We start from the raw sequence: 15,401 nt of genomic DNA on the forward strand, positions 1-15,401 counted from the left end.
AGGGCTCTGGTTATCACTGAAAGTGAAGGCAGGCATGTCTGCTGTGAATTCCAAGTAGAGCTGGGAAGGATCAGAGAAGGGATCAGAACAAAATTTCATAATGAAAAGGTTGATCTATCACTATTGTCGAGATGTGTTCCTTTTGGCTCTAGAATTGTAGAGCCTGATTATAGTTTTAAAAATTATAATACATTATATCCCTGAGAGATAATTTTGAAAAGTAGAAGATACATCCATAAAACCTGTAACCAGAACAAATTGAAACTATTCATCATGTCTCCTCTAAAACATTAACGAGTTGAAAATAAAGTTATACTTTCCCAGGTCCTCATATCTCTTTTCCAATGACCAAATTCCAGAAGTTACTTTTTCCTAGGATCTATAAGCAAATACACTGAACCTATTTCTAACAGCTTAGCTTCTTGATGCCTATGAAGAGGCTTCAAGGTGACAGGTTATTGATGATGTTTTGAGGAAAGGTTGAGTATATCTGGTTTAGTTTCACAAAGTAACTGAAGAATAGGAAAATCATGGAAGAAGGATTAGAAACTCATACTGTGAATGTAATTTCCCTATAATGCATAGTTATTAACCCATTTAGCAATGTTGTTATTTTATTTTATTCTTTCCCTCTTTCCCCTTAGTAAAATAAGTTTAATTTTCAAAAGCTATATAGTCATATGCCACAAAATGATGTTTTTTTTTTTAAATTTTTTAAAATTTATTTATTTGAGAGCAACAGACACAGAGAGAAAGACAGATAGAGGGAGAGAGAGGGAATGGGCGCACCAGTGCTTCCAGCCTCTGCAAACGAACTCCAGATGCGTGCACCCCCTTGTGCATCTGGCTAACGTGGGACCTGGGGAACCGAGCCTCGAACCAGGGTCCTTAGGCTTCACAGGCAAGCGCTTAACCACTAAGCCATCTCTCCAGCCCACAAAATGATGTTTTAATCAATCACAGAAAGAAAAATTATAGATTATTATATAGTACAGATGTGGTGTAGTCAGTATCACCTAAGTATATGTAATTACATTCTATAGTATTTTTGTAATGAAATTTCTTTTTAGCACAGGAAAATATCCCTGCCATAATGCAATGGATACTTGTATACTGTGAATTGATTCAAATGATTTCTCTGTGCAAATTTTATAATTTATAAAACATTGCTATATAAATAAATGACTTAGAAGATTTGTTATTTCAAGTTTTTCCTCAAAAGCTCATCCAAATATTGTGGCTTTACCTTTCAGTCGATTTAAGGGCATTATTATGTTGTTAATATGCTATTAGTTTAAAGCTTGTAAAGTAATTAAAATTGTTATGCTTCATTAAGAGTTTGCAAGTTTTGGCATCTTTTTTGTTTCCTTCTCATTGTTTCAATTTTTTATTTATTTGTACAGTGAATACAGTCAAGTTGGTACCATTGATAGCCTCCTTCCTGTCCTCCTCCTTTGCAGAGACCCTCCTAGCTGGGGAATATGGGTGTGCATTTTGGGGTTAGCCATTAGTTATGGGTAAGAGGCAATGTCTCTGTGTATCATGACCCAACGTGTGGCTCTGAAATTCTGTCCAAACCCTCTTCCACAAATTTCCCTGAGCCATGCTGGGTTCATTTTACGTTTGCTTCAATAATGAGGTCTTGAGAGCCTCTGTGCCTCTGCATATCTGGTTTGGTAGGAATTGATTGTTCTCTGTGTCTATCTCCTTCACCTTTGTGCTGTTACCAGGTTCATCATGAAAACAGCACTCTTACTTGTTTCCTCACTCTTAGTTTCAGCTGGGGCCCTTTTGAGGTATGGTGCGGTGGTTCTTTCCTTAGGATCTGCATCTATCTGAAAAAGAGAAGCAAATTCTGTGACAGAGAGTAAAGTTAGCACCAGATAAATGGGATAACCATTTTTAAGTGAGAATTTAATAGGTGGAGACCCTCTTGTATCCCACAATTGGTGGGAGCTTGATAATGGAGAGAGGGTTCATTTTTAGATATGATTTTGACTTGTTTCCCAGCTCCAGCTATGGGTTCCATACCACTGAGCAGACCACTTAGCCAAATAAAGAGCAGTTGATTTCCCACCATGGCTGTGTATAACTATTGCACTTGTATGAACATTACATCAAGTTGTTTGCTGCTAAGTAGGTTAGACCATGAGTTGTTTGGACAGATATTGGTCATTTTCCCCCAGTCACTCATGTAGCACCATCTAGCACTAGAGGAGCTAACTGTCTGGGGACTCTCTTCCAGCTTCCAGACATGTCACTCCATGTTATGTGCCAACAGCATATGGTTCATCTTCAGCAAAAGAAACACCTCTGAAGGCATCACCATTCCTGATCTAAAGCTATATTACAAAGACATAGTAATAAAAACAGCATGGTACTGGCCTAGAAACAGGAGTATAGAACAATGGAATAGAATGGAGGACCCAGACTTTGGGTCAAGTAACATCTACTTGGTATTTGAGAAAGGCCCTAACAATATAGGCTGGAAAAAAAAAAAAAGACAGCATCTTCAACAAATGGTGCTGGACAAACTGGATAACCATATGCCAGAAATTGAAACTTGATCTACGCATCTCACCATGTACAACAATCAAGTCCAGATGGATCATAAACCTAAATATAAGATCAGAAACTCAGTTACTGCTGGAAGAAAATATAGGAGGAACTTTCCATAATATAGGAATGGTAAAATACTTCCTGAACCCAATCCCAGTAGCACAGGAACTTAATCACTCAACCAATAGGATCACATGAAACTGAAAAGTTTCTTCACAGACAAATGTGCAATAAGCAGAGCCAATAGATTACCCACAGAATTGGAGAAAACATTTGTTGAATACCCAACTGACAGAGGCCTAATATCTAGAATCTACAAAGAACTCAAAAACAGACAATAAAATGTCAAACAACCCACTCACAAAATGGGGCAAAGAACTGGACAGGCAGTTCCCAGAGGAAGAAATACAAATGGTAAACACACACTTAAGAAAATGTTCATCATCCCTAATCATCAGGGAAATGCAAACTAAAACAGCTATGGGATTCCACCTTACCCCAATAAGGATAGTAAACATTAAAAAAATAAATCAAGTGAATATAACTGCTGGTAAGGATGTGGAGAAATAAGAACCCTCATCCACTGTTGGTGGGAATGTAAGATAGTAGAACCACTTTGGAAAGTTTTGGCATCTTAAATTGACTGAAAATCTCAAATCCAAAGTGAGATTTTGGTTGGCAACACAATAAAATAAATATGTAATCATGTAAATATTCTCAATAAGGAATACAGGAGATGGAAGAGACTTTATGGGGGGATATACAAAACTAACAGCAACATGAATCAGCACCACAGAAAACTTCCTCCTGGTTTGCTAATTCAAAGATACAACGCTGAATATGGCGGGCAAGCGTAGTCTGGAAAGGAGAGCACTATGGGGTTGTGTGGAAAGTGTAACCCTAAATTTTAGGTTCTGGCTGGCATATCTCATTGCCAGGACTGGGTTGCCTTCTACTGTCCCTGCAGTGAGCTGTTGGTCACTGTTGTAGCCAGGTTCACATTGCTGGTAAAAATCACCTGAGCAAGAGCAGCTTTTTGGGGGGTGGAGGATTGTTTTGGCTTATAGAGTCGATGGGAAGCTCCAATATTGCAGGGGAAACAATGTCATGAGTAGAGAGGGTGGTTATCACCCCCTGGCCAACATAAGATGGGAAACAGGAACAGGAGAGTGTGCCAAACACTGGCATGGGGAACTGGCTATAACACCCATAAGCCCACCCCCAACAATACACTGCATCCAGAAGGCTTTAATTTCCAATTGCCATCAGCTGGGGATACTAGAAGTCAGAATTTCTAAGATTATGGGGGACATCTGAATCAAACCACTATAGTTACAGAGGTCCATGAGGTCCTCACACAATACAGGCCATTGGCAATGCACTTGGTTACCCTTCAGAGTTAAAAAGTAAGAACCAATTTTTGGAGACACTGTAGGCTGCACTCACAGGATATTGAAAGATCATGCAGGAGCTGAGTAGAAAGCTATTTTTTTTTTCATTCTAGGTAGTTCTCATAGTGCTGGAAAGTGTTATGTAAGCTGCTGGGGATATTGTTCACCAATAGTGTGAACAAGGTACAAAATAAACCAGGTAGACAAGATGCAAACATGTGTAATAATGTCACAGAAGCTATGGAGATAATCATCTGCTCTCTAATTGGATATAAAGCCTTCTCAGTGAGTGAGAATTTATACCTGACACTGAGAAGCAAATCATAATCCTATAGATATAAAAGACATTTATTTATTCTAAGTCCATTCATTTTTGTTCAAATTTCATTATATCATTTTTTCTTACTGCTGAGTAGAATTCCATTGTGTAAATGTACCACAATTTGTTGTCCATTTATTCAATGATGTGTACCTGAGTTGGTTCCATTTTTTAGCTATTATAAATTAAACAGTTATGAACATGGTAAAGTGAATATCTCTGTAGTGAAGCATTCACCATTTAGGGTAAAGACAGAGTAAGGGAATAACTGGGTCTGTTATTAGTTCTATATTCATCCTTGTCAGGACTCTCTATATTGATTTCCATAGTGGTTGTACAAGTTTGCATTCACACCAAAAGTAAATAAGGGTTCTTCTTCCCCCACATTCTTACCAATATTTGTTATCATTTGGTTTTTACTGATTGCCATCCTTATTAGTGTAAGGTAGTATCCCATAGTTGTTTTTATTTGCATTTCACTGATGGTTTAGGGATGTTGAACATATTCTTTGTTGTTTTTTTTGTTTGTTTTTTCTCTTTATTAGTTATGTACATAGTCAGTGTGTAAATAGCCATGTTGGTACCATCATTAGCCTCCTCCCTGTCTTCCCCCCTCTGAAGGGACCCTCCTCCTTGGGGACTGTGGGTCATACATTGTGGGGGTAGCCATCAGTTATGGGGAAAGAGTCAATGTCTCTGTACATAATGTCCTAACTTGTCACTCTAACAATTTGTCCCCCCCCCCCCGTCTTTGGTGAATTTCCTGGAACCATATTGGGTTTTAGATCTACTTCAGTGATGTGGTCTTAGGAACCTCTATGTCTATGAGTATCTAGTTTAATAGGAGTTGAGTGATCTCAGTGTCTATCTCCTTCACCCTTGTGCTGATACCAGATTCACCCAAAAGCAACACTTTTGCTCATTTCTTCAATTACTCTACTGTTTCACCTGGAGCCCTGGTGAGGTGTGATGGGCTGATTCTCTCCTCAGATTCTGTATCCATCTGAAAAAGAGAAGCAAATTCTCCAATGGAGAGTGAAGTCATCATTATTATTTTAGAGATAATTTAATAAGTGTAGGTCCTCTTATAGCCCATGATTCTTGGGAGCTTCATATTGGAGAGTGGGCTCATATTTTGTATATGGTTCTGACTTGTTACCCAGCTACAGCTATGGGTTCTGTTCCACTTCATGGATATGGTAGCCAAATCAGGAGCTGTTTGTTACCCACCATGGCTATGTGGCACTATTGCACTTGTGTGAACATCACATCAAGTTATTTGCTGCTGAGTAGTTTAGACCATGAGTTGCTTTGACAGATGTTAGTCATTCCTCCCCAGTTGCTCATGTAGCACATTCTGGCACTAGACAAGGTAACAGTCTGGGGAGTGACTATATTCCAGATTCCAGCCAGGTCTCTACATTTTCTGTACCAACAGCATATGGTGTTTTCGGTAGTAGGGTCTTATCATTAACCTTTGGTGGGTAATCAAGTGCTCTGACAGAAATCTGTCTTCTTTTGGGAAACCTTGTAGGTCTCTCTGGTCAACAGTTCATTGTGGATATTAACTGCATCCTGGTACTGGGAGTTACAGGCCAACACCAAGTGAAAAGAAGGAAGAAAAAAATAGATAACATAAAAGAGAAAGAAAGAAGAGAGTGGGTTGTTTGATTTTCTATTGCTTAGTTTTTTGAGTTCTTTATAGATAGGAAATATTAGGTTTTGTCAGTGGTATAGCTGGCAAAAATTTTCTCTCATTTTGTGGGTAATCCCCTGGCTCTATTTATGGCATGCTCGCTTGTGCAAAAGCCTTTAAGCTTCATGAGATTCCATTGGTTGAGTGATTATTTAATTTCCTGGACTACTGGGGTATTGTTCAGGAAATCCTTCTCTACTCCTATAACAAGGTGAGTTCCATTTTTTTTTTTTTCCAGTAGTTCAAGTATTTCAAGTCTTATACTGAGGTCTTTCATCTATCTGGAGTTGACTTTATATACAATGTGATGAGTGAATATAGTTTTACTTTTCTACATGTAGTTATACAGATTGTTAAGCACCATTTGTTAAAGATGCTGTCTTTTCTCCAGTCTATGATATTGACAACTTTATCAAAGATGTTTGATTTGGGGTTACTGAAATATTTAAATAAGTCTTAATTATTCCATTCATTTTGTGAAGGATTCATCAATTTTTCCTTAAAATAATACTTTAACCTCACGTTTGTCCTTCTCATCACACATATCTCATTCATGGTATTTTTGTTGTCGTTATTATTTTGTTGGTGTTTTGAGATAAGGTCTCGCTGCAGCCCAGGCTGACCTAGCATTTACTATGTGGTTTCACGCTGGCCTCAACTGAAGGTGATTCTCTTACCTCTTTCCACTGAGTGCTAGGATTAAAGGTTTATGCCACCATGCCAGGTTTGGTTCATGTTTTTATTGCATAATTTTGTGTTTGGGTAACTGCTGTTAATCTGTCCATATTCTCTAGTCCTGTCCTTGCCATCTCTATTCTATTACTGAAACTATAGATAAAGGTTTTTGTTCTGGTTAGTTTTCAGTAATAAATTTCATGTTTTCCCTCTATATTCTCTCCATCAATATTTTATTTCTTTTTCATTAATTTTGAAAGAATTGTGAACTATTGGCTGGAGTATTTTAAGGTGACTTCTAAACACACTTGTCATATGATCCTCACTGTGAATTCCATGTATTGGCATGAATAGATTAGCTTTATTCATTCAGTTTGTACCTTTCTGGTTCTTGGTGTGAGCTGTGTTTTATTAAAGTTATTTGTAAATATTCACTTTTTCTGGACACAACCGTTTTTGATATTGCTTACAAAGAAATGTTGGTCTTACAATGTAAGTAGTAAGGTAAAGAAAAAAAAATATTACATGTTTGTAAGTAGTAATTTTTAGTATAATATTAGCAGTTGTTTAAATTCAGACCCCACTAAGCACAGTATTCCAAAACATTAATTTCCTGATTGATTTTATTTTTGGAGATTTTTAGAAATGAAATAATTTCTTTTTTTATTAATGTAATGCAGAAAATATACAATTTTAACAACTATTCCAAATGAAAACGCTAAGAAAAAAATGAATATAAAAGTGTATATAAGAGATTTATAATTGAAGCAATACTCTGAGTGCATGTTGTGATTAATAATACTGTGGAAGATAGAAAAATAATAAATACAGCTCAAGATATTACAGAGTTATAAACAAATGGTAGAGTGGGGAGGAGGGAGGGCATTACCATGATATTTTTTTATAATCATGGAAATGTTAATAAAAATTAAATTTTAAAAAAAGAAATGGAAGAGATGCCTATCAGTAAATTAAAAGAGACAAAGGGAGCACAGAGAGTGGAATTCGGTTTGGTATTGCAATATTTTGAAAACATGGTAATTAAAAGCAATACTATGTACTGGAACCAAAAGCAAATATAAACAATTGTTGTTATGACCTCAGATTAAGAAGTTCCTGCACAAGTAAGAAGATTAATAGAGAGATGCTGGGAGCCCCAAGCTTGATCCTCACACTTCACATAAAAAGCCAGAAACTGGAAGATTTTTGTAATCCCAGCACACTGATGGTGAGATGGAAGGGATAGACAGGAGAATTTCCCAAAAGGAGTGCAGCAAAGAACAGCAGCAGAGTGGGAATACCTTGAGAGACAATCTGCCCCAAATGAGTGGCAGAGGTGGTGAATAACAAAGTTATCCTCTGACCTCCACAAGTGCATTGTTGCATAGGTGCACACCAACACACACATGCACACATACACACACACACACACACAGAGAGAGTAATAAATAATGTCAAACAAGAACAAAAGTGAAGAAATTAAAATGAAAGTTGCCGAAAGTAAAAAAAAAAAAAAGATGATACAGATGCAAACATATATGCTACACACCAACAGGAGAATGACATCTTCAAAGTGATGAAAGAAAGTAAACACCAGGAGAGATGGCTGAATGGTTAAAGGTGCTTGTAGCAAAGTCTGCTGGCCAAGGTTCAATTCCCTCAGCACCCACATAAAGCTGCTCACTTGTTTGCAGTGCCAAGAGACTCTGTCTCAAAGATGATGGAGCATATGCAACCTCTACCTTTCATGTGCATGCCATTGCTAGATGTGCCCATAGACAGATATGCATGCATATGTGCCTAAATAAATATTAAAGCCTTTAGAAATAAAATATGTAATTAGAACAGACATCAAAGATGGCCCTCAAAATTTAAGGCAAAGTCCAGGTCATGCCTGTATAAAATTATCACCAAAAGATAGGCTCAAATGTGGTGGCTGGAGAAAAGATTAGTAACACTTGTATAAGAAAGTCTGTCAACTTGGGTTCCATCCTTCCCATTACCCGCATAAAGCTAGGCATTGTAAGGCAGAACCAGAAGAATCTGTAGCTTGTGGACCAGCTAGTCTGGTATTCATTTCTGGCTTCCCTCCCTGCAATCACACATGCACGATAAATAACTATTTTTTAAAAGATAGACAAAAATTTACATATCCAGGGAACTTATTAGATATAATGAAAACAATTACAGATGGAATGCTAATTGTACCATCACAGTGTGTGGTGAACACTTAAAGCCATTCTTTCTTTTCCTGAAATTAAGAGCAAGACAAAGCAGGGGCTGCAATTATCTCTCCTATTTACTGTCAGACTAAAGACCTCTTTTGGTACAGAAAATAAGGCCCAACTGTGGCACTGTCCTGGAATTATAGATACTAATGTTTGGATTCATTTACCCAAGAGTGGGTCCACTGCATCTTATAGTACAGGCTGAAAGAACAGGAATTAACTTTTGGATTTGTTTAACTGAAAATGAACCTGCAGCGTCCAACGTTCCTGCTGACAAGTACTCATTGCTGTTTATATTGAATAGCAAAAACAAAAACAACAACAAAAAGCCCTATGTGAAGAAATAACATTGTGTGAGGAAAGGACTGGTCACAAGTGAGGGATAAGGAACTTAGGACTGCAAATAATTCTTTAAACATTTAAACCAATTCAGATGGAGCTGTTTCTCTTAAAACTGTCCATCAGGTTTCTTCTGCTTTGCTATACCTGTTTCTCACCTCCTAATTCTTCACAGGTGAGGTGGAGAAGATCCCACAATCTAGTCTTGGGTACCACTCCCAAATATGATGTTAAACATGATAAGTATAAAAATAAAACATGCAATATGTTTAATATGCTTACCTTTGCTTTTGAAATTCTTATTTTCTCTAATTTTCTAGGCAACAATGTGCAGTTGTAGGATGAAAATAACATATTATTGCAATGTCTTTAATTTTTAAACCTCGACTAACTGTATGTGTACATGTGAGTGCATTGGGCACACACATGTGTATATCTGTTTGTGTAGAGACAAAGATGCAGAAACAGACTGCAAATAGAGATTCTGTTATTTGTTTCACATGTGTTTGGGTGCTCCATAAAGAAAGAAAAATAGTATGTAAAAGAATTTGTTAATTCTATACTTATTTTTTTAATAGTTAACAACTTCCATGTTTGTAAACAAAGATATGTCAATTATTTGGCAATATGTATGTTATAAAATAATACCAGTTAATATAAAAAGTAAAAGAGTACACAACTTGCTTTAGGCAACCTAGATAAATCATTTTTGTGTCATCAAATTAAGCATTATTTCCCATTAGTAAGTGCTTAATGTTGGAGAGTTTTAGTAGTTCAACACTCCAGAAAACTGAACACAAGACTATGTTAATGAGAGGAAAGTTTTATTTAATTATTAATTAAAAACTGTTAATTGTAATTGTACTTTTCTTAGAGTACACTTTCTTACAGTTAATTCTCTAAAATCAATTTCTTATTTAATATTTAGTACATAAATTTGTGGTATCATCATTTCCATATAGAAAATTGTATTTCATTGCCTTTTTTGTGGTCAAAATGGCTATTTCCAATATTCTGACTTCTGAAAAGGAAGAAACTAAAAATTCATTAGTTCAATAATAGGTATAATGTATAAGAAAGTATGAAATATGTAATGATGAAACAATGTTAATGTGTACTAATAGCATTTGATGTTTATATAGAGTATTTAATAATTTTATTAATTTTGTGAAATGATTCAGAGTTACAAACATATATACTGAGTTTTATACAATTACATAATCATAAGCATCAAACTTGTGGAACATGGTTCATAACAGAAGAGTATGTAAAACAATTAAACTTATAGATTCCATATAACAATTGGAAGCAGTGTGAATATTAATCTGGACATAAATTGTACATTATGAAGTTGTGGTTCAATTAGGTTTAGACAGTTCCAAAATGACATAAATAAGAAGTGGGTATGATTTCAATATCTCGGCCTTGCACACCACATTATTATTCCAAACATCACGTTATATTCTTGTATATCTGACCTCATCACATTTTCTACTAATTTTGTTATACTTATTTTTGTAAATCATGTGTATATTTGCACTTTAGAATTCTATTTCCCAGTAAGGATAAAATAAGGTTATTCTTCACAAATGGCTCTTTGATTCTATGTTTACAAAACATATGAACTTTAAAAGATAGATCCAGATCTATTTGAAGTTCTCTTTGTTGAAAACATCTTTCCTGTTTTAAGAATTCCAAATATTGGCAGCCAACACCAGATGCAAGGTAGCCAGAGCTGTTCAGGGACTGCATCAAGTCAGCAGCACTGACAGGAGCAAGGGGAGGTGACCTACACAGACACCCTCTGGTTTGGGTTAAGAACACACTAGAGGGCAGGGAGATGGCTGGATGGATAAAGAGCTTCCTGGGGAACTATGAGTATCTGAGTTTGGATTTCCCAGCCCACTTTAAAGTCAGTAGCTATAGTGGGCTTCTGAAATCCTACCACACATATAAGGGAAAGGGAGGAGTGGTAGTTTGAGTGGATGGTCACCAATATATTCGGGATTATATTAAAGTTTGTAATTTAGATCTACAGCTACCTAGCTGGAGGAGGTGTCACTGTGTGTGGACCCTAGAGTCCAGCCCTAAGGTTTGTCATGGATTGGAATTACAGTCTAACCTTAAGGTGTGGGGATGGATTGGAATTCCAGTCTAAAGATATGCAAAGTGTGAGAGCTTTTCATGGAGTTCCAGAAGTTTGCTTGCTCACTTGTGGTGGTTGTGGCTTTTTCTCTCTGTTTGCACCCGTGAAAGCTGGCAAGCTTCTTCTTGGGACTTTCCTCCATCTTCAATAAACCCCTTCCTCCTTAACTGTGCCTGGTCTGGAAGTTCATCTAAGTGATTTGAGCCTGATGATTATAGGAGGTATAGACAGAAGAATTTCCCTGAATTTGATTAATAGAATATTGAGCAAGCAAAGACCCTGACTCAAATGTGGTAGAAACTGAGGACTGAACTGAAAGTTGTCTTTTGATCTCCATAAATATACTGTGCCACACACACAAATGGGACACAGAAACATGCACACTAAATAAGAACAAAACAGGAATTCACAGTAAATAATATAATATGTAGTAAAAATTTATGCTAAAGAGATTACATCGTGGCTTCATGATACTCAAAACTTACAAAAGTTGAAATATTTTCTTCTTGCTTAATGCAGTCCGTGTTCTGTGACAGGAGTATCTGACACAAGTAAATGTGCTGACAGATGGGTATTGAAGTGTACAAGGAAACAGTTATTTTGCACATTTTATGCAATAAGTGAAGTAAGTATTCAAAATTTGAGAATGAAAAGTATTTTAACTATATATACTCTACTAACCTGATGATCTTTAGGAAATACAGCACATACAACTAAAATCTACTTCTTGAAATGAAATATGTTGCCCAATTCACATTTCTAAGTTTTGGATACATTTAGACTCGGGTTGTATTCAGATTGTATTACACAAATGATTCTCCCTGTTAGTCCATTATTTTCAACAACAGCAAAAATTAAAAATGGCAGTCTATACTCTGGAAGTGGAAGCATGAAAATTCTTTATCCTAACTATACACAAAACATTTTAAGTTGATTTTATTAGGACAAATTACCAGGAATGAGGTAGGAGTTTAATCCCTAGTCTATCCAGTGAAAAATATTTTATCTAGTTTAGTGTTATACTATACAATGACTAATCAATGTTGGATCACAGAGACAAGATCCTCTTTTTCATGATTTATGTTCCCAGCATACCTGACATTGCTGCAAGCCCCAGTATTGTGAGCACATCCTTCCATGCCAGTTGCTCCTTATTTCCCTGTCCTCTGTTCTGTGTCTGCTTTGGTGTGCACTGTTTTTGCTTGAGAACTTCATTCTCAAATTTGAGGAAGGACAAAAACATTTAGAATCATGGACAGAATATTCATGGTTCTATAAAAAGATATAATCACTCTCTGTTCCCTAAGCTAAAATTAATAGACTAGGAAACATGGTGTAAGTACCACAAAGAAATCTGTACTTCATCTAAGTTGTCACAATTACAGCATCCTTATTGATTCTTATTCATTATTATTTTATCAATGCAATGTTGAGAAGTATTACTTTGGAATTGAGAACTTATTTTCACATATAATGTGCTTCTAAATACATACAATTATTCATACACATCGTTGGGCAAAAACACTCATGTGTCAAAATTCCTCATTACAGTTGTGCTAAATGGCTTCTGGTTTTGAAAGAGTTGGAAGAGAGACAGAGAGAAAGAATATGAATTCATTTCAGTTGGGACTTTAATGAAAATGTTCATTTTATTCAATTAAAATAATAAAAACAAGGAATTACATGTCTGCTTGAAATTATATAAAAACCAAATTAGTCAAAATAAACAACAGACACCAAAATGAAAGGAATATCATATAAGCTGAATAAGTAAATGAATGAAATATGTCATTCATAATACTGATTCAAATGGGATATAGATAAAAGTATCAAGGATTAGGATATTAGGGTTAAGAAAGGATACATTGTCAAAGACAACACACATTCTACTTTTTCTCTCTCATTAAATGAAATAGGTAACTCCAGATAGAATACATGGAACAATGATGTGAAAACCCTGAAAAAATAAGCAAGAATGGAAAGTGCATCACAGGAGAGAAGAATTGGAAATATTATTGAATCACTGCTCCCATCTGATTTAAAAAATACACTGTAATTTTGAGATGCCCCCACAACTCAGAGAAATGAACAATTCCCAGGTCTCCTCCAAAGTTCAAGAGTCTAATAGAACTCCTAGCACTGAGACCATGAAAGATTCTGTATTTTTCTCCTGCTTCTCTTGTCCTGTTTGCCAGCAATCCTAAGAAGCCCATGGATCCATCAGTAAAAGGAGCTCCCAGAAGTACCAGGACAGGGAAGGGGTACCACCTACTCCAGTTGGGAGAGATGCCTCTCAAAAATGTGGACAGTTCCACTCACCAATTTGCTGATTTTTTTTTGTGTATGTTTGTTTTTGGGTTTTCTCTCTGTTCTCCCACTTTCACTACACACATGTACATTTTAGGACTAATCTAGCACTACAAGACAAGTAAAGCACTTATTTCTGACTAGACCATCAAAGGAAACCAGAAAGTATCAGGGAGATTGTTGTAATGAAAATTGTGAGTACCATCCCATTCAGTACCATGTGAAATTTCTCACTTCTGAACTGACAACATGTGCATCCGATTCTGATCAACACGACAAAGGATTGAAGCAGAGGAACATCAGAAACAAGCATGGTCATTAGATTAATTTTCTTATTGTGATTTAACAAGGTTAGTGGCCTTAAGCAATACAATGCACAGCTTTACATCTGTGGCAGGAAAGAGTCAGTTTGAGTCACAGTGTCTGCTGAAATGGATCACTCCTTCGGAAGAACTGTAGTAATCTGGAGGCTCCAGGGGCAAGTGAGTTCATCTACAAGCTACTAGTATTCCTTACCATTTTTTTGGTGCATGGTTCTGCCACTCCAGTCAGTTGCATTCATCATGATACCAGACTTAAGGGTTTCTTTGAGAGTGACAGAGAAATCCTGACTCTTGGTTGGTCATTAATCCAGTAGTCAGGGAGCCAGATGGTTATGATTATGTACAATTTCTCATGAGTTGCTGGCCTTCAGGTTCTTGTCTTATTACTTTCAAACAATGAAGTCTACAGACCACAGAGGGTGAAATTTAGAAAGATTTGATTAGACAGCTTAAGAGATGGACAGAAAATAGAACTCCTATAGGAGGGGAAATTAAAGCAGAAATCTCCAAGTAGGCCCTCTCAGCAAAGAAATTCTTCTTGGTGATTCTGCCAAGGTCTGCTATGAGAACTCGCTCTGCGAGTTCTAATCTGATCACTCCAGCCACTATACCAGGTGCTTAGATGCTTTACCAGGTTTCCATGAAAGGAGTAATCTCATTTTGGAAGAGGTAATCTCTTCTAAGCAGAGGGATGAACTTTTTCTGAAATTTCCTATCTCCCACAAGGCGGGGGCTGTGAGGAGGTGGAGAAAAAGAAGTAACGAAGGACATTTCTTTATTGTAGTTACTTCAGTTCCAATTTTGGGATCCTGCTAACCCTAGGTCTCACTCGTACTGAAAGGAGAGTGTGCCCACATTTAATGTTCACCTGAATAGCAAATAAGCTACCTTCTCAAGATCCATAATGACATCAGCAATGCCTCTTTTTCCAATGAAGTAGCATTATACCATTAGCGTATAAACAGCTGGTAGGTTCAGAATCTGGACCTTGGCAACCCTAGCTAGCTAGGACAAAACAGCCATTGTCAATAAGCTAACTAAAGGGAGAAATGATAGTGAAACATACAGAAAGGAGATTTATTCAACATGATCACATTGGGGAGAAGAACAAATAAAGAAGTCTATTGGCTTCTCAAGTTCATCTACAGAGTATTAACATGCAGGTGAAATTTTAATCAAGGGAAGGGCTATTCATAACCAAGGAGTCTTTTTTTTTGAGTCCAACAAGTATTTACTGAATGCCTTTTATATGTTAAATATTCCAGGGACTTGGGACACATCAGGGAATAGAACAAGGAACCCTGCCCTCGTGGAGCTTACAGTCTTCCATTTATTGCCCCTTCACCTGCGCACTGCTTGTGACCTTGGGCAAGTCCCAATCTGTCTGCACCTGTCAGATGCCCAAAGGGGGAACAAGC

Source organism: Jaculus jaculus, chromosome 4, assembly GCF_020740685.1.
Source record: "Jaculus jaculus isolate mJacJac1 chromosome 4, mJacJac1.mat.Y.cur, whole genome shotgun sequence".
In the NCBI taxonomy this organism is placed as follows: domain Eukaryota; kingdom Metazoa; phylum Chordata; class Mammalia; order Rodentia; family Dipodidae; genus Jaculus; species Jaculus jaculus.